Source organism: Lepidothrix coronata, unplaced genomic scaffold, assembly GCF_001604755.1.
Source record: "Lepidothrix coronata isolate B3197 unplaced genomic scaffold, Lepidothrix_coronata-1.0 Scaffold105, whole genome shotgun sequence".
In the NCBI taxonomy this organism is placed as follows: Eukaryota; Metazoa; Chordata; class Aves; order Passeriformes; family Pipridae; genus Lepidothrix; species Lepidothrix coronata.
This window is the reverse complement of record NW_016690285.1, coordinates 3,164,371-3,188,685: the sequence shown is the minus strand read 5'-3', so window position 1 is coordinate 3,188,685 and position 24,315 is coordinate 3,164,371. Positions and strand designations below refer to the sequence as shown.

Genomic DNA, 24,315 nt, shown 5'->3' with positions numbered 1-24,315 from the left:
GCTAAATTCAAAGAGCAAATAGGTTAATATGGAGAGGGCAGATCTATTAAATAGGAGGGCTCAAGTGAATGAAAGTTCAAAAGAACAGTTTTCTAGTGAACATATTGCTTAGCAGGCAGTGATAGGAGAGCTGGTAAGAGCAGGAGGTAGGATAACCTGCTATTTTGAAGTCAGGAGCAGCATTCTGAACCACTTAAAAAAATTAAAATGCAGAACTAGGAAAGTAATTAATTAATTTGCAATAAGAGAAATATGAAGACTTTATCTAGGATTTAACATTTACTGCAGGCATCAGATATTGTGATACTTCCTATAATGCAGTATGATACTGCCAGTTGCTGTAAGGTGAGCCATTTTACTGGAAAAGCCTTCATTTCATAAAGACTGAACCCTCTTGTTTTGTTAAGGAGGTAACATTTTTTGCTGGGGTGTCCTGAGACTGTTTGCTTCCCAGCTGCCAGTGTCTGAAGAAAGATAGTGAAACCTTATAGAAGAAGCTTCCAGTTTTGCAGAGAAGGGAATGTAGCTTGTAGTTGGTACTAAACGGCACCTGTATGTTTGACTTTGAAAGGCTAAACCAGCTTAACTTTCTGATTTGTGAAATCTTGTTTAAAAAAAAAAGTCCTTTACCTTGGGAAGGAGATACAATCCCAAGAATACGGATGTATTGGTTGGGTAAAAATTTGTCTCTGACTTCTCTGAACACCCTGATGTTACAAAGGCTCCTTCCTCCTTAATATTTTGGGAGTTATTACCTACAAACAAGTCTAGACCCTACTCTGTGGGGCAGTTTTTCCTAGACCTACAACCATGGAGCGAGAGATGCCAGCTGCCCTCTGTTCTGTTCCTGTGTGGAATCATGAGGATGACTGCTGAACAAAAAAGTGCCTTACTCAGGAAGTGAGAAGAGTACGCCATAAATGGCTAAGCTGACATGCGTAACTTTTTTCCCTTTAAATATGCCATTGGAGAAGAACAGGAGGAAGTTGTAGAGAGATTTGTGCTTTTTGATGAGTTTTCCTGTAGGCATTATAAAATGGAAGAGAAATAGCAGTTGTAACAAATGGATTGCTCAAGGGAGAGATTAAAAAGATTAGGAAAAATGGCAAATAATAATTCCTTCTGTGTTGTGAGTTTTCTTGTTGGTGGTTGGTTTATTTGTTTGGATTTTTTTCATGTTAAAGTGATGACATTTTAGATAGGAAGTTCTTGAGAATACCAAGTTCTGCTCCCAAAATACAAAATTCTTTTAATTCCTGATGGTGGCTCTTTTTATTTGTTCCAAAAGGTGGCGGTGGTGAATTCTAACAGTCCCACTTTATTTGTGGAAACAGATAATTTAGAATGTTGACACAGTACTTTAAAGTTATGCAGATAATACTCTCTAAAAGTTTTCTATATGGTTGTAACAAAGCAAGTTATTAATGTCTATAATGAAACAAATGAGTTAAAAGTAAAAAATCAGCGCAGCAGAAGGCTGAACAAAATTTTCTGGAGTAAAGTTAGGAAGTTAAGAAGTGAGGCCTCTTTGACCAAAATTGTGTTGACAAGGCAAGTCTGTGAGAGATGTTGCCATTGCAGGAATACTGGAGTTGGTGAATATTGTGGTTAGCAGAAGAATCCTTGTAGGTGAGATCTACACTGAAGGGGTTCCTTTCCATTTTCTTGGAGGTGAGGGTGGAGGAGAAAAAAAGAGTGAGGAAGAGCAGGAAAAAGTGGAGGAAGAGGGGGGGAAAGATTCAGAAATCAGTCTTCCTAGAGAAAGTATAAGTAAGGATTTGACAAGTTCTGCAAGCTCCCAGTTTCTTTTCACAGTAACAAAGTGTGCATTGGCCTACTTGGAATTAGTGGCCGGGCGTGTGAAGGCAAACAGCAACAGAAAAAAGTGTGAGAGTTTTTCTTGTTGTCATCAGGTCCACCAGAAGTTCTGCATATTTCAATTACTGGTTCTAAAATATAGAAGCCAATTGCCAAGAAAAGCCTTTTTCTTACATGAAATTTAAGTGTATGTGAATAATAGCCTGTTGCAAACTAAATAACAACACAGCAGACTTGTTAGGCAGACTTTTTTTTTTTTAAATTTTTATAAAACCGTATGCTTTATCACTTGTCAGCTTCTGTGTCTCAGAACAAAAGAAATTGAACAAAAAATGTGATTGTTGAACTGTAAGTGAAATTTGATAAGTCTAGGAACTGGCAGCTAATGAGAAACTATTGATAAAAACTTACAGCAGAGAAGTAAGGGGCAAAAAAGAAGAAAAATTTGGTGAACTTGGGTTAAACAAAAGTAGTTCTATGCTTTCAGGGCAATTTGTTAGCTTCCTCTCTACAGTTGTTCCCATTCTTACCAAAAACTAGCTAAAGCATCTAATACATAGCTGTATTTGCCTTTTTTCATCATGTAACTACTCAAAAGGATGTAGAGAATTCATGGAGAGGTGCATGTGATTATGGAAATGGTACCTCAGTTTTTATATTCCCCCAAACAGTTCTGGGGCTTACAGTACAAGGCAGACATGGACCTGCTGGAGTAGGTCCAGAGGAGGCCACGGAGGTGCTCTGAGGGCTGGAGCCCCTCTGCTCTGGAGCCAGGCTGGGAGAGCTGGGGGGGTTCACCTGGGGAAGGACTTGGGGTGTTCACCTGAGGAGACCTTAGAGCCCCTAAAGAGGCTCCAGGAGAGCTGGAGAGGGACTGGGGACAAGAGATGGAGGAACAGGACACAGGGAATGGCTTCCCACTGCCAGAGGGCAGGGAGAGATGGGATATTGGGAAGGAATTCCCCCTCTGAAGGTGTTGAGGCCCTGGCCCAGGTTGCCCAGAGAAGCTGTGCCTGCCCCTGGATCCCTGGAAGTGTCCAAGGCCAGGTTGGACGGGGCTTGGAACAACCTGGGAATAGTGGAAGTTGTCCCTGCCCGTGGCAGGGGGTGGCACTGGATGGGCTTTAAGGTTCCTTCCAAACAGAACTGTCTGTGACTATGAAAAGAGGCTGTTCATGGTTTGTGGTAATAGTGTTTGAAAAGTAGGAGTTTGGTTTTTTGCAAGTGTGGGTGGATGTACACTTGACAAGCTCAGAAAAAATACAAAAGCTTCCAAAACCAAAGAACACGAGAATTTACTTCCTTCATACATGTGTGAGACCTGCAGATTTAATTGCTTCAGCATAATAACAACAATTAACATTGACTAAGAAACTGCATGATAATAGGACTGTAACAGTTTTATGTGCTTGCAGTAATTATACAGAGTGTAAATAAAATACAGAGGGTAATTGTGCCGTTTTTCTACTTATTTTACATAGTTATTTTTAGACATTTTAGAAAATCGTCTTATTCAAAAATTAAAAGTAGTTTATTACTGTATGTTGTCTGCAAATATGGTCATTGGGTGTGTACTTTTATATCCTTGGTTGTATGTATTTAGGTTCATTTAATGAGGAGAACAAATTAACATGCTACATCAAACAATTATGGAAATGAAATTACAAAAGGACCGAAAGTTTCAGGGAAAGAATTAATGAACTGCATATTTCTCTGTGGAATGCCTAGTTTTATTATAGTTTTCTTTTAAACTGATAGTCTACATTTGATGTGTTATAAGTTATAAAAGGACGGCAGTTAAAAAACCAAAACAAAACATAAAACCCCGCTACTGACACAACTTCTGTAAGACTTGCTCCAAACTGTGTTAGTGCTTATGCTGCAAACCAGATTTAATAATGGTTATTTGCTGAGAGGGTTAAAGGGCAGATTTTGATTATGTATTGTCAATCCATTGTTAGGTGGAATAAGTGGTTTATTAAGCTTTACTGTACAGATGTCAACTGGAGGACCTCAGATGTAAATTGAATTTTCAGTTGTAGCACTGTGTTGTTTAGACCAGCTGATTTTATCTTTGCAGTAGCAGCAATCCATTTGCAGAAAAAAGGTGTTCTTGTTGTTTGCAGTTACTTTGAAAATTTAAAAGTTCAGAAATCTTTCAAAGTATATGTGATTAGACTAAGGTTTTGACTTTGCTTTGGCTTTCTTACAGAAAGAAGTGTTCTTAGCATTTAAATACAAAGCTTTTTCTGCTTATGGAAAATGACAAATATTTTTTCTAATTAAATTTCAGAGTCTTAATATACAGTAGGTCTGTAATTTAGATGTTTAGGTGAAGACAGCATTTCTAGTCAACTACTGAAAAGATAATATTCCATATATAAATTGTTGCAGCCTTATCTTTTGATTCTAAGTCTTCAGGAACTGTTCTGCTGGTAGCTCATCTGAGTGTTGCGTTCCTGTTTCTACTAGAAAGCTGCTTTTAGTAGGAGTGGACCGGTTCACCACAGGAGAGCTCCAAAAAGTGTGATCTGTATAAGGGTTATGAGAAAGAAGGGCTGCCACGGCCCGATGGGGAAGGCAATAGGGACGCGACACTGCACAGAAGGGTCCGACAAGGCGGAAGGTCGGGGTGCAATGGCCAATTTATTGAGGAGAACAAGGACTTCTCTAGGGTTCAGGTGAGGGAGGTCTGATAACTGCGGTGAGCATGGGACGGACATCTCAGGGTGCAACAGGACTGGGGAGCAGGGAGGAGGAGGGAGGAACTTGGGAGGAGTCAGGTGCTTGGGACCAGTGGGAGCTCGCTCCACACTGCGGCATTTTCTGACCAGTCAGTGTGGGATGAGCGGGAAAGCAGGGGAGAGTAAGGGAGTAAACAACTTTGGGCGGGAAACAACTGGGGACAAGTCCAGACAAGTCTGGGGTAATACAGATCAAGGGGATTAATACAGAGGTATATGTGTGGGCACATTAAACTGTGTTCAGAACTGGGGTAAAAACATAGAAGTCCATAAATTGTTGTTCTCCTCAAGCACCATACAGGTCTCTCCAGGCTTGGAAACGCTGCCATTCTGTTTCTTGTTCCTCCACAAAGGGAGATGTAGTGTATGTGTTGGGGTTTTTTTGCTGTTACCTGAATTCATAATATTACTATCAATAATTTTATATTTGATTTTTTTTTAAAAGTCTTAATTCCTTAGGCAAAACTAGATCTGTGTTAGTTAGTGTCTTATTTTAAGGTAGGTAGCAAATCCTGTGATAAGAAGAGAAACAGTGAAATGAAAAGATGCGAAACTTAAAAGGCAGCTGGTTAAATAAACACTGAGAGCTCTTTTAACTTGACAGCTGGAAGAGCTTAAATGTATATGTTGTGGGAAACTGATGTGAAAACAGGACAGGTTGGTGACTGGGAGCAGCTGATCAGAACCGCTCTTCAGCCACGGGTGAAAGGCACAAGGCCTTGGCTTGGTCTTGATTTGTGCTTGTATCTCTTCTGCTACTTGTAGCATCAGTACTTCATAAACTAATTGATCTTAACAGTAGGTAAATAAGAAAAGAAATTTTTTTTTTCAGAAATTTTTGTCGGGCAGGACAGGTGGAAGCAGTAGCAGAATGGCCCATCCCTGGGAAGTGGTCAGTCTGGCTGGAGGGGGCTTTGAACATGCCCCTGCCCATGGCAGGGTGTTGGACTAGATGATCTTTGAAGATCCCTTTCAACCCAAACCAGTCTGTGGTTCTGTGGAACACTGAAGTGGGTGCTCAGAGAGCTTGCAAAAGCTGCATCTTGTTTACTGATAAGGCTCTGAACAACTTGATTTAACTTGGAAGTTAACTGGGGGCTTTGAGCAGATGGGACCAGGTGACTCCTGTAAGATCTTTCCAATCTACACAGCTTTATGATTCTATCTTAACTACAGAATTCTTAACTATCTTCCTTTTCTTCCCCTTTGTCTCTTTCCTCCTAGGATTTTTAAAGGAGGAAGGTAGAATTAGAGAGGCAGTATATAAGGAATTGATGATGTGGTGCTTCACTGCAGGGAATACGTGGTGGTAGAGAGCTGCTGTTGTGTAAGACTGAGAGGTATTGGATATCTAAGTGATCAGCTCTTGTTTTTACCACTGTCCTTCAGTGTCCTCAGTGAAATATTTTGTAGCTGTGGTGCTGCCTCTCAAATCTGGCCATGCCTCTGAATGCCTTATCTTGATCTTCTCCCTGGCTCTACTGCTTTGTAGTACATCCTCTCAGAGAAGTGCTGCATTGCTTTTCTGTCGGGCCTGGTTTTCCTTGGTCTGGGAACAATTGTCTTAAATTTGGATGCAGCATGGTGCCCTTCTTCAGGTTTGAGTCTTCAGTGCAAAGAACAGTGAGCAATGGAGTGCTGTCTGTATTAATCTTGGAGCAAATATAGTTCACACAGGTGCTCCCTTCTGTTCTGTATTTTGCCAACACACTTTAACACCACTAAAAAAATGAAGCAATTAATGCCAATGAGGAGATTGGTGTAGGGGTAGTTGAATTGCAGATGAGATAAGTAGCAAAATGTATGTTGATAGCAGGTGGAAAATTGAACAAGTTTGATGGGGTTTTTATGTTTGATTGGTTTTGGGGGTTTTTGGTGAGAGATGTGATATGCGGGTGTCAGGTGAATACCCGTGAGTCATAAAATAAACATGTTGGATATATATCCGTGTATATCTGATCCTACCCTTTCCAAGGCAAGCACAAAGGTAACACCTGAACTAGTTCAGCCTCGTACTGCAGTCTGCCTAAGCCCTAGTGTGATTTAACCAGAGGAGTTCTAGGGTGCAAGGTATTTGAGGAGATGAAGAGACGTTTTTTTTTCCATTTAAAAAATATTCTGGCTTTGAATTGTGTTTATTTTTGGAATATTAAAAACAGCCTCAACAAAGGGAAGTGCGCAGAGAACAGGTGGAAATAGAACAGGTTCAAATTATCAAGTTGTTGACACTAACTTCTGTAATGGGAAGAAGGACAAGCAGTGAAAAGAAAGGATGGGATGTAAAGCTGAGATTGTAAAATATGTACTTGACAGGTGCTATGAAGTAAATTTTCATAAAGGTGCTTGCAAGCTTTGTCTAGTGTTCAAATATTTTTCTCTTGCATATTTAACATATTGAGGGTTTGTATGGCAATAATTGAAGATCTGGCTGTGCAATCATATGTGCTTACGTACATGCTTGTAATACAAAATGGTTTCTTCTGTGGCCCAGTTTCACTGTAAAAGCAGGCTGGACATTTGCATGTTTTAAAATTAGTCTAGAGTGCTGACATTTACATGCATTTCAAGACTCTGAAAGTTGCTGTCTAGTAAGACGTTCATTAAAGTCGTGTTGTGATGAGCCTGATGATGGAGTGTATGTTCTCATACTTGACAGAGAGCCTATGTGTGCATATATATGTGTGTGTGTGTGTGTGTGTGTATGATTGGTGTTATCAATCAGGGTATAATCTCTTCTGTCTGAGGATCTGATTCTTTAGTACTCATTCAATAAGGCAAGATTCCCTATCCTTCTTTGACTCAGCTCTAACCTGGATATTTTTTTTTAATCAGTTTATATATACATCAAGAGATGTCGAGCTGAGCTGCATCTAGTTTTGTTGGTTTCACTGAAGCTGTGATAGTTTATTCTGCATGGAGGTCTGTAATAAAGACCTTACCAGGCATGTTCTGTTTATTTGGAAAAGAAAAAAGTAGATTATGATGCTGTGCATGTACATTATGTAAGTACAAATTTTAGAACTATCAGGTGTTTTCTAACTCTTTTTGTATGTTTTGTGAGCATTCAAAAGGTTTTCTTTTTAGGTTTTCCAAATTTATTTAAGGCAAACACAGCAATGAACAGGATGTAGAATTTGGAGTTTTAATATTCTTGCACAATTCATAGGAAGTAAGGAAATGGTATGTTAGAGTACAGCTTAAATGCATATCAGTTGAATAAAGCATGGGCTTAGAGCTTGTTGAGGGGTTGTATGTATCATCTGCTTTAGATGTATTACAGAGGTGATGTCAAGGTGAAAGCACACTTGCAGAATGGTTGGAAATCATTGATATTCTGACTCTGAGGCTGTAAATGGCTCTGTGGCAGATGGAGGCTTTGTCAAGGAAGAAAAATGGCAGCTCTGCAACATCATAGATGTTTTTGCTTAGCGGCTCAGCACATAGGCTGTGACCTTCCAGTGTTCAGGCGTTCCTCCTGTACTTAAATAAATTGTCCTCCACTTTTACTCCCTAAAAGTAGATAAATAGTAGTCATCATAATTCAGTACAATTTTAGGTGTTTCACTGTGAAAAAAAACATAAATGTGCTTTATTGCTAGGTATTAAAAGTAAGCTTTGAAGGATGCTTGTGATTTCTGCATGAAGTGCCAGTAATAGCTTTTAACTAAGCGTTGTGTAATACTGAAAGTAAAGGTGTGTTTGTGTGCATAGGTGCAACTACGAGTACAGAACTATATGAGATCTGTATATGTGAACTGTTAGTTCTCTGGAATATTTTAAACACTGTAAACTGGACAGTGTTAATTTTCAGAATATGTTCATACTATGGGCATCTAGGTTTGTATGATTTATTCCAGCAAAATACAGAGTTTGAGACTATATATTGAAAAGGCTAGTTCAGAGAGGATAAATATGGTTGATAAATTCAGTCTGATTTCTGAGTTCATGTTTTTTCTTATTGATAAAAATTCAAGTATGTTTCAGCACCTGGCAGCGTCTAATTCTGTGTGCTGTTGATACGGTTTCATCTGTATTCTTGTATGAGGTTGAGTCTATATTTTTAGAATGAGGGTTCACTTTTATTAGTAGAATAACTGATTTCCATGTTCTCATACCTATTAATGAAATTCGTGCCAAGTTGTGTGAGTTATGACCTGTACTTAGGGTATATGTGTGATTACGTAGTGCTAACAGTTATGTACCAGTCACATATTTCATATGTACAGCAAATTTGCATATCTCAGTCTTTCACCTTTAATCATTTGAATCAAGACTGAATTGTTTAATAGTTTTCTATATTCTTAGGCTCTATATACACTAGTTTGATATCTAATAGAACCAGTGATGTCCGTTGGGGCAGTAAATGACTTCAAGAGCCTGTAACGTCTTACAGAAGATGCTCAGTTGGACAGTTGATCTATATTACAGGGCGTAAGTCGTTGTTAAAAGTGCAAGGTTTTCACACTATCACCTACCAGCCATACTCTTTAGCCTACTTGACAATTGTTAGAGTTATAGAAAGCAATCAGTGTGCATCACATAAGAAAATGACCCAGCACTTTCAAGGGTCAAGGTTGTTTCATTAGAACCTCTTTATTTCAAACCCCGGAGGTCATATAATCTTTGTTTTTAAGGGTGAGCCCACTATAATTAATCGTGCCTCCTCTATCTCTTCAGTTTCAGTCATTTTGAGATGTAATGTGGTGAGAGAGGGCTTTGTTGCAGAAGGACAAATGCTTTGTAATTGAAGCATAAGCATTTTTGATAATGTGATTGAGGACAGCCTTCATACATCTTTTTATTAGGACATTGTAATGCTAACAAATGAGAGTAAGACCTCTTCATATGACATATGCGTGGATGCTTATATCCTGTAGCCAGGATCTTTAAAAGTGAGAGTCATAGAAGAAAAAATAAGGTCGTGTGTTTTATGTTTTCAGCTTTCAAGGCTCTCAATGAAACAGGTGCTTGTTAACTTAGCGGTGGGGCGCATATGGAGAGAGTTTATGGGAATTTTTATGCTTTCAGTTACTTACCTAGTTCATTATGTCCGGTATCTTGATGGTATTCTTCCAGGGTTGCACAGTGACAATGTGATATGACTGGTGTCAGGGATGGTTAAATCCATTTTCTAACATTTAATTATTTTTTTCCTCTGTGTTTTCAGTGGTCTTTTTTGCCTTCTGTTTCTTGGGTGTTGTGATGGCCATCATAACTTTAGAATGACTGAATGGTTTTGTTGCACCCCTCAAGATAAAATAAATTACAAATTCCTTTCATTTATTCCGTGAGAGTTTTGTGTGCAATTTTTGTATACTAGGGTAACTATTTGTCCATTCTTTTACTTAGAATTAGGGTTTTGGACTGTTAGTTGAAAAAGAAAGGAGAAAAACAAGCAAACACCCGCACCCACATGTGCGTCCCCCCAACAAAAAAGCCAGCCCTACCAAACAAGTCAGCAAACGTTTATTCTCTACTGTTTTGTATTTCTTTTTGGTATGACTTTGGAGCTTAATCGACAGCAATGCTAACTTGATAGTACTGTTATAGTAACGATGTATTAATTCAATTAAAAAAAAATCTGTAAAATGGGAACGATAGAAAAAATTAGCGGACTGTATTTTAGTTTTAATAGTTTTGGTGTGATTTCAAAACATAGGTTCGATACTCTTGGAGCTAGGGGTACAAACAGGTTGCTTTTTATCTACTAAATATAGGACACCGTATATCCCAGAAAACCAAAATATGGTATTAGTATGATGTGAACTCCATTCTGTATTCATTTCTTCTTCAGTGAAGTGGTTTGTGTAACTGCAATGTTACTTATGCTCAAACATACACTGAACTTGCTGGATCGTTTTACTTGTTTTCATGGTGATTTTGCATGTTCAGGCAAAAAAATTACACTTGTACTCGTCTAATGATTCTAAATTTTGTCCTGTTTAATCATTAGATAAATAGAGAGGGGATTTTTTTTAAAATGTAGCGTTCTGTTAAATTCTTATATTAATGGGAATGCAACTTGAGCTACGAAAGTAGTTTGTTTCAAGCGACACCCAATTTTTATTAGATACTCCTGCTGTTTCACAGAGGAGATAATACTCCTTTGTCTCTATAGCACCCATTGATTTTTCATTCAAGACTACGTTAACAATGCTGATAGAACCCGTGCAATTAGAATCTACATTTAGCAGTAAGTAGAGAAAGAAATTTTATGAAATAAAAAGTGTTTGGTGTTAACAGAATATTTTGCAGTATTGCTGTACTTGAAGCAGTGAAACCAGGAGGACAGGATACTTGAAAGGTCGAGGAAAACTGAGAGAAAGAACAAACGATGCAAAAAGAAAATGACACTGAGGTCTTGGTTTAATACATATGTATTCCAGGTTGATGGCTGATTTCATTAGCAAATCTCATTGTTATGCAATGTCTGTTCTTCTGCAGCAAAATGAATATTGTATTCTCAGAGGGTCTTGTCTGTGTGTCTATGTGTACATTATGATGATAAAGAATATATTTACAGTTGTTCCAAGCTTTTAAAACTTTTGAAAAACCTTTATACTTTGAAAATAATTTAATTTTGATTTTACAATAATGTGGTAAATTAATGGTTATTTTTATGGAAAATAGCAGTTTAACCCTCGATCTCTGTGCATTTCTCTGCCATGTTTGCTACCTATGTGATCTTTTCTCCAAAATCTTCAGTTTGAGTAAATAGCAGTTATTACTGAATTTATCACACATATATATAATACGTACATATATACACATACATACACATATATAAAAAAAGAAAATTAAGAATTGATTTCTGTAATGCTTTTTAAACTGGGTGATAGTAATATATATAGAACATGGAAACAAACATCATCTCAGCCTCAAATCTCATAAAACTCAAATAACTGTTTATATTTTAATAGATTATACTGAAGAATATTGGTAAAATTTTATTTTTGTATATTGATGTATAAAGGTACAATATATCAATATGATATATTGATGTATAAAGATACATCAACTTTATTATGAAATGGCATGTTTTGGTGCATAGGACAATGGGCTACTTGAGATACTGGTGTGCTTTAGTTTCTTTTGTTTCCAAGTTGCTAGTTAAAACCATTGTTTCAGTAATACTAAGACATTTTGATAATCATAATACTAAAAATGAGAAGGAACATATGAGAACACTTTCATACAGGAAAATTAAAATGTACTGAAATGATTTAAATCTGTTATTTTTCTGTGCTATTTCAGTATTTATTCCATATATATATACTTTGTGAGGTTGAAATCTAGTAGCAAATGTTTGAAATGCTAATAAATAAATGATAATTTGGAAGTTTTAATGGTTTTGTGATTTGTTCTAGGTGATGAGCCTGCATGAAGGATGCTTTTGGGCATTGAAGTAATGTAAACAATAAGCTAGTTTTCTGGGTTTTTCTGTGAGTGACTTTTACATGCCTTGAAACAATTCTGTCCTTACTAGGGTTTTGGCAGAGATGTATTTAACAATAGTAGAATATGGCTCTTTCTGAGTGATAGGTCAGTGGTAGCTACCATGTTTATTCCAATTCCAAGATACTATTTTAAGGATCAAATTGATAGACGAAGTGTCCACGCGTTTTGTAAACAATTCAATGAGGAGTAAAGGGGCTTTAAAATGAAGCTAAATCATGAGCAGTGTCACCAATAAATGTGACCAGAATATGGAGGAGGTAGAACAAAGAGGAGATTGCTGCCTCTCTTGCCCCTGGGGAAGGAAGCCTCTTTCCCTTGGCTTTGGTAGGGCTATAGACCAGCATAAGGATGGAGATTACTTAGTGTCAGCTGATGGGTTTTAAAGATTGGTTGATTTAGTTGTTCTCGGTAGTGAGAAACTATGTGAAATGATGTCTCCTTGATGCATCTGTGTTTTCAGTTGTGGAGACCAATTTAGACCAATCCAGTGGTACTCGGTGTGACCGTGGAACTCAAGAGTGGTCTCTGCAGTATGGAAAAAAATGATATTGAGGCTTGTGAATGTTGTCAGAATCGTAATCGATAGGCACACGAGCAGGACTTGCTTTGGGGAGCCGTCGTGTGACGGTCTCTCAAGAGGAAAAGGCGATTGAGACTTTCGTCATGGGCTGAGCATGAGGTGAGAAGTTGGTTGGTTGGTCTGTCCTTTGTTGAGGCCCTCTAGCTTTTGTAATTTAGTTGAAAGTCAATTTATTAACTTGTTAATTTTTTGCAAGTAAAAAGATGATTTAGAACTTCTGTTATCTCCGAGTAAGGAGTGGTCCGTTTTATCCCCTCCTTACTGGTTCATGCAGTTGGTGTCAGAGGATTCTAGCTAAAATTGCTATAAGCAAAAGATAGATTAATACTGCATTTGAAACTTTTATAAATAAGTCTATTGATTTAATGAACTCCATTTAATGAAGGGAGTTCATACTCTCCAACACCATTGCTGCAGTTTGTATTCACAGATGATGGTGGATTTAGGTACTGTGCTTGTTTTCATAAAGGCTTGCTATTTTAAGGAGGTGTTTCTGCTGTGAAGTAAGCTGTGTTTCTTGCAGCAGTTTTGGAGCTTGCATCAAGGTATGGTGCAAAGTGTAGATCTCTGGCTTTGTTAGCATTCACTGGAGGTTGCATAGAGATGACATGTTCTTTTCCAATGTGTATAAGCAAAATTCATTAGCTCTTTTATATTTGTTTGTCACAGGGTAAACTAAGAAGTTTGAAATCAAAACTTGTTGGCCTGAACGATATAGGTAGTTCTAGATAGGCTCAAATCTAGTAGGTAAAGTTGTCAGGATTTTGTAATTTCTTTATGACCATAGATTTAATTCCGAGGGCAATGTTTGAAATCTCAGTACAAGGACACTTCAGTATTTTACTCACTGTTACCATATGTATTGTTTTTTGAAGATTTTAAATTTTTATTTAGTTTATCTTATGATACCCATAGCTAGAGTTGTATTCAATACCCATATTTATAAGTTAGAATTTACTATATAGAAAGTAATACTCTTAAAAAAAAAAAAAATCTTTCAGAAAGACAGTAACTTCCCCGTTGGGCTCCCCGGGTCGATGCTGTGCCATTTCACAAGGGCAGGTGCTGATGCATATGTAAGACATTGCTGGAGTAGCTGATTTATTGTATCATTTTAGGTCTGTTTTATAAACAGAATTTTTCGTGGAGCCAGGTGTTTGACCACCATTGTTTTGGTAGCCTGTAGAATTTCTGTCTGAGAACATAAGTTGCTGAATCATTCTTACCCTCTTGCTGACTAACATGGGTTGTAGTTCAGTATATTCAGCTTCTCTAATGGCTGCAGTGGTGTTACTGGGCTGGGGTCTGACTGAGCCCAGGGTTCAGAAAGTAAGTGTGAGCATTCTGTTTGGCTCTTTCCAGTGGCATGTTTTTGTTTCCCTCTCCTTCACTGCACTGCCAGTGCAAAACAGCTGTTCCACAGTAAGTATTTTTCACGTTATGAGCAACTAGGATTGAAATAATTTTAGAAAAATCATCGTTTATGGGCTGTTATTTTAACACATAGAACTATTGTGTGTGATTCTCCCAGTGTCACATAAGACTCAAGTTCACTGTGGCTGTATTTTCGCATGCAAATTTCTGATATTAATAATAATTAGCAGATTGAGACTTCAGGTCATGATCTCCTAAATCTTGCAGTGAGAGCTTGTTTGCAGTGACACTAGTACCAAACTTACCCTGATTAAATACAACATACATTGCTTTTTAAAACTATTCCAAGGCTACTGTGAAGAATGCTGCTGATACTCCTTGTCTTTGCAGAAGGCTTTTCTCATTTGATGATTTGGATTTTTACTGTTTCCTTCAGAAACGCTCTACATGATTTGACAAAACTGCTTTTTTGTAAAATGAGAAACAATAGAAAACCGGATGAATGAAATGCTGAAGTTTTAGTTTGATTTTACTTAAAGCAGTGGTATGTCCAAGTGTTTGATGAGGAAATTGTGGCTGCACTAATTATATCTGTAGCAAGCACAGCTTCCAAAATTCCTGCTTGATGTATTGTTTTGGTTGCAGAGATCCCTCTTGTTTACTGTATCTTACCTTGTTTGGGAGAGAGTGATGGCAGAATCACTCTCTCACTGGCAGAGGCTGCATCTTCACCGTCAGTTTTTGCTGGTACAGGTGCACCCCTTCATAGTTCATGATCTTTCCAGTAACACTTTCTGTATTTTTCTTCTCATAGCTTTCCTTTGTTCCTTCCCTGAGTTTAATGTGAAAAGTGGCTGGAGTGTATTTCTAACAATGTTGTTAGAAACTCTTTAGTGTTTTGTTCCTTGATTTGTTTCTTCAGACACATTACTTTGGTGTATTCCCTAGGTTGTCTTCTTCCATGCTGCTGAATTTCTGAGAGAGCAAAAATTGATTGATACACTGCCCCAAAATTCTGTATTCTGATTTTGGACCAAGTACTTTAGTTGCTTAGGAGTAGCGAGCTTTTTGTTCTTAGTCAAGGTTTTTATTGTTGGGGGAGTGTTTGTTGTTTGTTTGTTGGGGGTTGCTTTTTCTTTTTTTTCATATTAGTTTTCATACTAGCCTAGGGCCCTCTGTAGTTACAGTGTGAAAATATGATTTTTAATCTGGAGCTTGCAAAAAATTAATTTTTGGAAAAATTATAAGTAGGAAACAACCTATAATCTCACTGAATCATTGCTATGTGTTTAGTCCCTATGTGATTATTTCTTTTTGTGGAGGAAAAGTGTTAGTTTCAAAATATCAAGTTTCTTTTAAAATTGTGGTAATTAGTTATTTTTTATAATTTCTGGATATTTTTAGTAGATTTTTTTAATTGTGCCTTTTTTTAAAGGTTGATGGTTAAATTCAAATGCAGTGATTAGTATTTGTTTTTCTCGGTTTCAGGTTTTTCCAGAGTTGGTTCAGGTTATTGTTTCATAGCACTTTCTCATACCAAAACAATTTTGTGTGTAGTTTGTTCTGGAGAGTGTGTGCGCTTACATGAGCATCATTTAAAAAAAAAAAATATTTTTCTTGGGCTTGGCATAAAATAGGATGATGACTGTGTAAAATTGTGGAAAGAATTTCCTCCATAGTTCAGTTGGTTTTATGTTTTCCTGCTACCTTGTTGCCTTGTGTAAATAAACTACAGATAGAGCTGCATACTCCTCTCCTGAGCTGGCTTGGTCCCGGGAGCATCTGTGTGACTGGTTATCCCAGGGCTCCACCTGCCTTTCGGTTTGTTTACCAGGAAATCAAGATGTGTAAACTGCAGGAAGCACTGTTTGACCCTCTCCGACGGTATCTCATTACAATAATTGCTAATCTCTGAATAAGACAGCCATGTTTTGTGTGTAGCACACAGGGAGGTTGTGGTAGGTTTTAGATGCTTTCTCAAACCCAGCTTTTTCAGCGCTTGCTTGGATTTCGTTTCCGGGATAGCTTTTGACAATAGGCATCTGGCGACCTTTGCCGGGCAGGATAGCACGTGTGCTTTCTTCCTTCTTGGCTGAAAAATCCCAAACAACAGAACCCCCCAGCACCACCCCACGGCTTGTTTTGGAGTGCTGTCACTGCTCTGTAGCGACAGGATAATGGCTACTTCCTGATTAAACCACTCTCCACAGTAAGCTGTTCGTGTTCTCTCTCTGTTCTCCTGTGCTTCCTCCCCCCGCCTTCCCTGGGTTAATAGTTTTTGAAATGTTTATAGATTGAAAAAGAATATTTAAAAATTATATAGAGTTGCAAATTTATTTTTTTTTTTAAATTCTAAGACAACTACTGCTTTTTGCAATGCTTATCTGATAGTAGTGATGAGCAAATATATCTGATTTTCATGAGATTTAAAAAAAAATGCATTGAAGTCTATTTAGGTTTCAGACAAATGGTATTAACTTTATGAAACATTCTGGTGAACACTCATTGGACAAATACAGTGACATAAAATGCATGTTTCATGCACATTCTGAAGTGTATTTCATAATCTTTTTGTCACTTGCAGAACTGTTTCATGTCTAACAAACTTAGTCTTCAAATAAAACAGAAGAACCTTTTTGTCAGCTTTTCTTACATGACTGTGTAAGTGCTGTTTCTATCTGTATTTCAGTTGATGTATTATTTTTACTTCCAAGTAATTTCTCAGCTCTTGCTGCTGAGGACCAGGAGAGTGTGCCAGCTATCGCTCAGTGTGCAGGTCCAGTTTTATTTTGCTTAAGATCATCAGTCTGACAGATTTCATGTTTTAAAACAATGGTTGCACTGCATTTTTGGTCTTACTCGTCTCTGTTAAACAGGTCTACAGTGATTCTTATTAAGTTTGGTCTTAGGTCACGCTAATATAATTGGCATAGCATTTGCAGTAGTGCTGTACATGCCATGATGAACGGTACTGGAGTTCTGTAGCAAATAATACCCATGCATGTTCTGGGTTGTTTTGTGCAAATTTAGAAAAGTGCTAAATCAAATTTTGCAGTTCCAAAATAAATTAATATTAACATGATATTGTGTTCTTGGTACCAAAAACTTCTTTCTTTTTCCCCTTTGTAAGCTAGAGTATGAAAAAACCTCTAGTGAGTTCCTAACCAAAATTATTGTTGCTCTTCAAAAGTCCACTTTTTCTATTATTGTATCTTACTGTGGAAATAATTTTATGTACAATTTCGTTTAGTTACAGGAGGTATCCACTACATTAACAGAAACTGGAACTGAAAATGAAATATGGAGAAAAAGTGTGATTCAGTTAAAAGAAATAGATGTTTTTATAATAGATGTTTACAGAAATATGTATTTTTGAATTAAATAGCTATTACTAAAAAAATTGTGGAGTAGACAGCATATATGAGAAATCTGTTTTGTTCAGACCCTGAGAAGAGTAAGTAGGTGAGGAAGAGTGTCCCTCCAGCTTGGGTTTGAGAGAAGTTTTTTGGAGGTGCTTGACCTATTAGTTCACTTGAGTTGTTAGCTATAGAGAAAAGGGTGTGGACAATGGAGTGCTAGAGCGTGTAGATACAGGTCTGTTTTGAGGAGAACAAGGCAGGAAAAATGCCAAGGGGAAGAAGAGAGGAGAGATTCAACCTACATTACTTTGTTAAAGGGCTCTCAGGTAGTGCAGACCTGGTATTGATTTGAATTGTTTTTTCCCCAAAATACTTATCCATGTATTCTGAGGATTACTGAGGAATGAGTACCAGTCACTGTTCTTTATGACACTATGACCTCTTCATCTTGAGAACATTAACAGCAAGATAAAGGTTTCACAGGATAGCTTTAGGTTTCATACATGTGCTGCTTCCCTTACAAGCCCCTTAACACTGGTATTTAATTCGGAAGCCCAGTGACCTGGAGTACTATTCTGTGCTGATGTCTCTTACAAAATAAAATTCCATTAATGTTTTTAACAAATACTGAATTACTCCTGTTAATAGATAAACTTTATATAATTTGATGTTTCAAATAATTTACTGTAGTGCTTAATATTGACACTATCTGTGAAATGTCCTAGCTTGGGTACCAGCAAAACATGTATTGTCTTCCAGCAGACTCCCTTGCTGTCCAGCTGGCTTCTTGTACCCTTGCTCTATTTTCTCCAGTGTCCTACAATCCTGGTGTTTCAAAAAAGTTGAATCTTTTTGCATATTCCACCTCTGTAGAGGCTCTTAAACTCACAGGTCTGTGCCTCACAGCTGACCTTGTTGGCTCAAAGCTTCAGCCTAACTTACAGAACCAGATTCCTGCAGAACAGGTGGAACAGTCCCAATGGGAGCTGCTGAGCTGCAGCTCCTGGGCTGCCTCCCTGCCTGGGGAGACGGAAGTGCGGGAAGCAGCTGTGGTCAAGGAATAAAGGTGCTCTTGCCACACAGGGAAGGACAGATCCTAATCCTGGGTCCAGCCAAAGGGCCTTGTGGTGCACCTCTTGTATCACCCTCTCGAAGTGAGGAGGGTGGCAGGAGTTGGGGCTGCTCAGGCTTCCTGCTCCCCCACCCCTCCAAAGAGCCACAGTTTTCTCTCTTGCTCAGATATGACCATCACTGACTGCTCGTGTTTGCAGAGTGCGTTTGAATTCGGAAAGAAGGGTTTATGGGAGTACCGTGTATCAGTGTTAATCTTTACATGGTTTCCAAGCTTTGCCAAGGAAACAACACCCCTACACCTGAAATAGCCTCCTGTGTTTTAACCAGTGTTCTTTAACCATGTGGGAAAATGTAATGTTTAGCATGTGGCTTTGTTAGGAGCCTGAAATCTAGATACAGTACTTTTGTTTTGTAGATAAAACTACAGATGGCTTATTATCTTCTTTCTTTCCAGTATGTGGAAATAAAAGTGTGATCTGTCAGGGTTTTTTTATGTCTAACCACTTCCTTTAAGTGTGTAAATAACATCAAGTTGTTAGATTTGCATGTGCTTGGTTTGTAAAAATAATATGGTGAATGCAGCCAGCAAGGTTAGTCTTCTGACATGGTAATAGCTGCTGTGGCTTCTGTTGAATCTTGATTTTATGTCTTTGTATCTTAAGAACTCTGTTATTATTGCCTCTAGTTCCTCTGTTTAGATAAAATTCAGTAGACTCTGTTGTTTTGTGGGGGTTTTTTTGTTTGTTTTGTTTGTTTGTGGGTTTTGTTTTGTTTTTGCTTAAATCCTTCAATTTTATAAAAAGGATTCTAATGCATTTAAAACTGGAAGAAACAATGAACAACCAACCTAAGAGAGATATTTTGGAAAAGGAGGTGGATGCCAATGATGCCGCTGACTCAAAACAATGGCTCTTATGGCACGGAGTGCTTCCTGCTAGAACTGGTTCTGGGTTTCCAAAGGTCCACCTGAGTGCATCTGCATGAAAATGTGGAAACCGTTTATCTGTGTCTCAGCTTATTAGTGGGAACCATTACATTCCTGCTAGATGACGCCACAAGGTGTTTTTGAGAGTTCAAAACTGAGGAAGTGGCATTCCTCACTGATAAGTTTTTAGTCAAAGTGCCAGAACTCACTCAATGACATGAGAGGCTGATAGACTTATTTGCTGTCATGTGGGTTAAAACTAGTTTTCGCTGGCATTGGAGAACTGAATGTACAATTTAGCTGTTTGGCATTTTCTCTTTTTGTTTAAATGTAAGATGATATTAATGTTAGAGTAATGAGACTGAAGTTTGGTGCTATTCTAAGACAAAATCAGGACCCAGTGCAAAGCTTGGGGCTGCTACAGGTATACATAGTAAAGATTTGTTTCTCCTGAATGCTTTTCTGGAACTCTGACTTGGTACTCGAGAATTCATTTCTCATCAGAGTTTGCTGGTGGTTTTAGTTTTTAGCAATATTTAAAGGTGTAGAATAGTAACTTTAATTGTTAGGATGACAAATCCAAAAAAGAAACCCAGCAGAAACAAAAAAACCCCTCTAGACCATTTGTTAGGAAGGACTGACTAACATCCATAAAACCCCCTCTAGACCATTTGTTAGGAAGGACTGACTAACATCCTTGCCCTTTCTTGCTTGTTGGAGTATGATGAGGTGTATTATGGTAGTCTGTAAGTTTAGGACTGCAGGGTAAAAGAATCCTTTTCTAAGCATCCTCTTTCTTATGGGGGAGTGCCTGCGAACTAGCTCTGAGCTCGTTATTTTGACACGTGTGGAGTTCATACGCTCAAACAGGTATTGGATTTGTAGTTATTTCTTCCCCAAATTATCTTTAGCTTATGCTTTTAAAGGTTAATTGTTCGGAGTTTTTTGTACTCGATCATTTTTTTATATGCCATTTTTTCCAGCACAAGATCAAATAATACCAGGTGGGCAAAATACATTGTTTGTAGTGAGTTCGAGTGGTCTTATATATATATATATATATATATATATGTTAGAACAGATACTTTAGGCTTCAGAAAGTTAGCCTTTGGTTTAATGCCTTCCATTGTTATTTGGCAAAGATTGGTGAAGATTGGCAAGATGCAGTTATGGAAGTACTAAAAAGCATGTTTGGCACAAGCACTGGTAAATTTTAACAGTTGTCAGACAAGCCTGTGGCAGCTTTTGCTCTCAGAGGTTCAGAAGGGCACTTCCTCTGTAGGTGTTTTCTGAAGCTCTGCTGGTCCCTGTAATTGGAGATAAGCCTATATTTTGAGTTTGAGATGAAATCTGGCTTTTGAATCATGGGAAGAGGTGTACGATACAATGGCTAAACAGGAGCTAAGTTTCTGAGTGGCGAAATGTCAGAAGAAAAGCAGAAAATTGGCCTCTGGCAGATTGAAATTTAGGTTTCGGAAAAGCAGAAAAAAAAGGCATTGACTTCAGCTGTTCCATTTTTTTTACTGATTTTTGAACTACTGTTGCATAGGATTTCTAATGTGGGTTCCTGTTGCCTATTTCAGAGCCACCCTAAGCAAGAATTTTTGCTATGTATTTAAAAAATGTTGTATTGTTTATCAATATCCAAAGATTGAATAATACTTTATTATTTTAAAAACTACAGAGTTATAGATACAGTTATAGATACAGTTTGCCCAGTACCCTCACAAATTGAATAATAGTATAAAATGCTAAGTATTGCTTCTGCAGAACAAGATGTAGTACTCCTAGAATCTAGTGCAGATGAACCAAGTATTGAAGTCTCATAACCAGGATATTAAAAAAAATAGGTATGTGGGACATGAAAGATTGTCCTTTTACATAGAAATTGGAAACATGTTAAGCTGAACTGTTATGCACAAAAATAAAAACTGGTATCAATCCCAAGACAGTATAAAATATTGCAGTGATTCAGGCGCATGGTGTGACTTGGGGATGGTCCTGTGCAGGACGAAGGGTTGGACTCGATGATCCTTGTGGATCCCTTCCAACTCAGCATATTCTGTGATTCTGTGATTTTTTTGTTCATTGGTTTTTGGTGGGGTTTTTTGTTTGTTTGTTTGTTTGTTTGGGTTTTTTTGAACAGAAAGGTTTGTAAAATGTTGTTTCTGAAATGATGAATCATTTGTTTCGGTTTGGTAACAAAATCTGTTGAAATTGCCTTGGATATTTACTAAACTGATGCCAGAGAATCTTTGCATTAGAATGTTCTTCAGAACTACTATTGTTTCAGCCTCTAAAGTCACGATGAGTCCAGGCTCTTCATGAACTTTAGGAGGTGCCAATACTTACTTTTGTTTAACATCTGCTTACAAGTATTGGGATACGGACACACAGTGCTGTCATCTCCACTCTGTGAGCGATGTCTCCATGAGCCTTAACGTCTGCACTGTAGCACTGCCACCCTGCTGTTTAAATTCTGACTGCTTCTCTTCTTAGATGGGTGGGTTGCACAGCTTTTCCACTGGTGGAAGTATCTTAGGGGATAGGGTTCCTCTCTTGTCACCTGATTGGAATTTGCTGTGCGGCAAGAAGTGTCTTGGGCAGCTGCTTTTGTAGGGTGACATCCGTGGCTGCATGTGTTTACATCTGTGTCAGAAGCTATCACCCATCTATTTTTTGTGCTTTGAGGGTGGTGGTATCAACTTTTCCTTTCCTAACCCAATGTAGAAGTGAAACTAACAGAAGGTGAAGAGGTGCTTATTCTTAAAAAAAGTGGTGACTGCAAAACATGCATGTATAAAGTTGATAGGTTCATACAGAATGACAGATACTGCAGATAGATTTGACTTCAGGAGAGCAGGTTTAAGTTAGATATTAGGAAGAAATTCTTTACTATAAGGGTGGTGAGGCCCTGGCACAGGTTGGCCAGAGAGGTTATGGGCTCCCCATCCCTGGCACTGTTCAAGGCCAGGTTGGATAGGCTTGGAACAGCCTGGTCTAGTGGAGGGTGTCCCTGCCTGTGATGGAGTGTGTGTATAACGAGACGAGCTTTTAAGGTCCCTTCAAACCCAAACTATTCTATGATTCTAATTATATATTTATTTAAACCAGACTCTTAGTGTTGTTATTCTGGGTTTGAAATGTTCGTTTTAGGTAGAGTCATGTCACTTCAGCATGAAGTGCCTCTCTGCAGTGCTGTGTTGCCTCATGGGTACCTGGTATGGCCATACACTTTTTGTGGTACGAATTGGGTGGGTTAGATTTCTTGCCTAGCATTATGCAGCTTTCAGTATTCTGAGGTTTATCCATAAATGAGGCTTATGGGGGATTGTAACTTAACCTGACCTGTGTGCCCCTCCTCTCTCCGTGGACTGTAAAGCAAGTGAATTATAATGCCCTATTCGTAAATATTCTTTCTTTACCATAATCATGAAGATAGTGAAACGTGTGAATGCAGAAGTATTCAAAGTGACATTTATTTTTAACTAAAAGGAACACCATTACTTGTAAAATAGGAGAAAATAAATTTTTAAGTTGCATCTAAATTTGTATGTATTGTTTAATGAGGAATTTATCCTGTTGGATGGAGTCAAAAGAGATGCATTGTTTAAAATGTCATTTTATCCTGAATCTATTTAAAATGACCACTGTGTATTACCAAATAGTAGAATGGCAGCTGTATCCCTTCTCTGTTTCCATTTTTGCAGGCCAGTCCTGACTCAGTTATACCAAACTTAAGAGTTGGATCTGCTTTGAATTGGCTTTTAATAGGTCACCTTATCTGGGTAAAGACTGTTGAAAAAACATTTATGGAATTGTGTTTGTGATTTCATGAATCTCTTCACTGCTGTGGAATCTGATGCAATGAAACAGTGAGTTGTTATATCGCTGAATCTGGTCTAGTATGAGGCAGGGGAGGGCTATAAAGCCCATTTAGAATGTAGTGCTGGAACATACAGTCTGGTTCACACAGTGTAACTGGAGTAATGCATTAGGAGTATTTGTGAGTAGAAGTGTCTTTGTGGTTTGTATGATACCTATGAAACACAAGCTAATCTTGCTGTTGATTTACTAAAAAAGGTTTTATTATGGTGGTTGATTTACTAAAAGAAATTTTGTTGTGGTGACTTTTTTCCCTGGAGACCTTTATGTAAAGTGCTTAGAGTAAATTATTGAAAGTGATGTAATAACAGTGACATTCTGCAAAACTTGGAATATTTAGCAGCTGACTCGGCCTTTAAGGTTTGTCCAGTATTTGAGAAATGTAAAGTGGGTCTCAGTAATTATATTGGCACTTCTATTTGAGTTTAAACATCTCAGTGTGTAAAACATTGTAGCTATAGTAGACTGTGTGGAAGGTGTGTGAGCAGACCTGGTCACCTGAGCAGGGAGCCTCTGGTGTTCCCAGGTGGTCTGTGGCGAGCTGCAGCCCTTCCTGTGGGGACCTCACTTCCCTCTCCGCCGGGTTTTGGTCAGGGCGCTTGCTTCTTTTGTGTATTTTTTTGCACATCACTGGTTTTGTCCCCACTCCTCCTTGGTTCTGTGGCCCTTGTGGGAGGTGTGGAACCCACAGATGGGGCCCTGCTGAGTCACCTCCCAGCCAGCACACAGGCTCTGCATTCACCCCTTGAGCACTGACCTTCTGGGGCATTTCTCGTCTGTGATGAACTCTGCTGTGCTGGACTGTCTGCTCGGAGAGGCTCTGATGTGCTTCCCTTCAGCAGCTGCAAGATCTCTGGCGTCAGAGCTCTCACTGACGCAAGAAGTAGCTGTGGACTGGTGGTACTATGATGTGACACAATGAAATACCTTGTGTAAGGCAAGAGAACACGAGATGTTGTGGAACTCTTCCGTAGTTGGCTGTCAAATAGTTTTTTCAAATTTCCCATGGTAATTGAGGAAGATTGAAGCGCCTTTTTACCCAACTTCTTTTTCACTGTGTTAGACGTAATAATTGAAATAATGAAGCAATACACAGGA

General features: G+C 38.3%; 1 protein-coding gene across 14 annotated transcripts in view; it reads left to right on the top strand.

The window, feature by feature from the left end:
* The window catches only part of BAZ2B (bromodomain adjacent to zinc finger domain 2B), a 115,229-nt gene that overhangs the window by 30,469 nt on the left and 60,445 nt on the right, over nucleotides 1-24,315 (top strand). Inside the window, exon 1 of one of the 14 annotated variants that reach the window (XM_017823726.1) lies at nucleotides 16,164-16,183. The exons of the other annotated variants lie outside the window; for them this stretch is intronic. The gene's annotated coding sequence lies outside the window, so the exon portion shown is untranslated. Of the gene's footprint in view, nucleotides 1-16,163; nucleotides 16,184-24,315 lie in introns of those variants that run through there. 14 annotated transcript variants of the gene reach the window in all.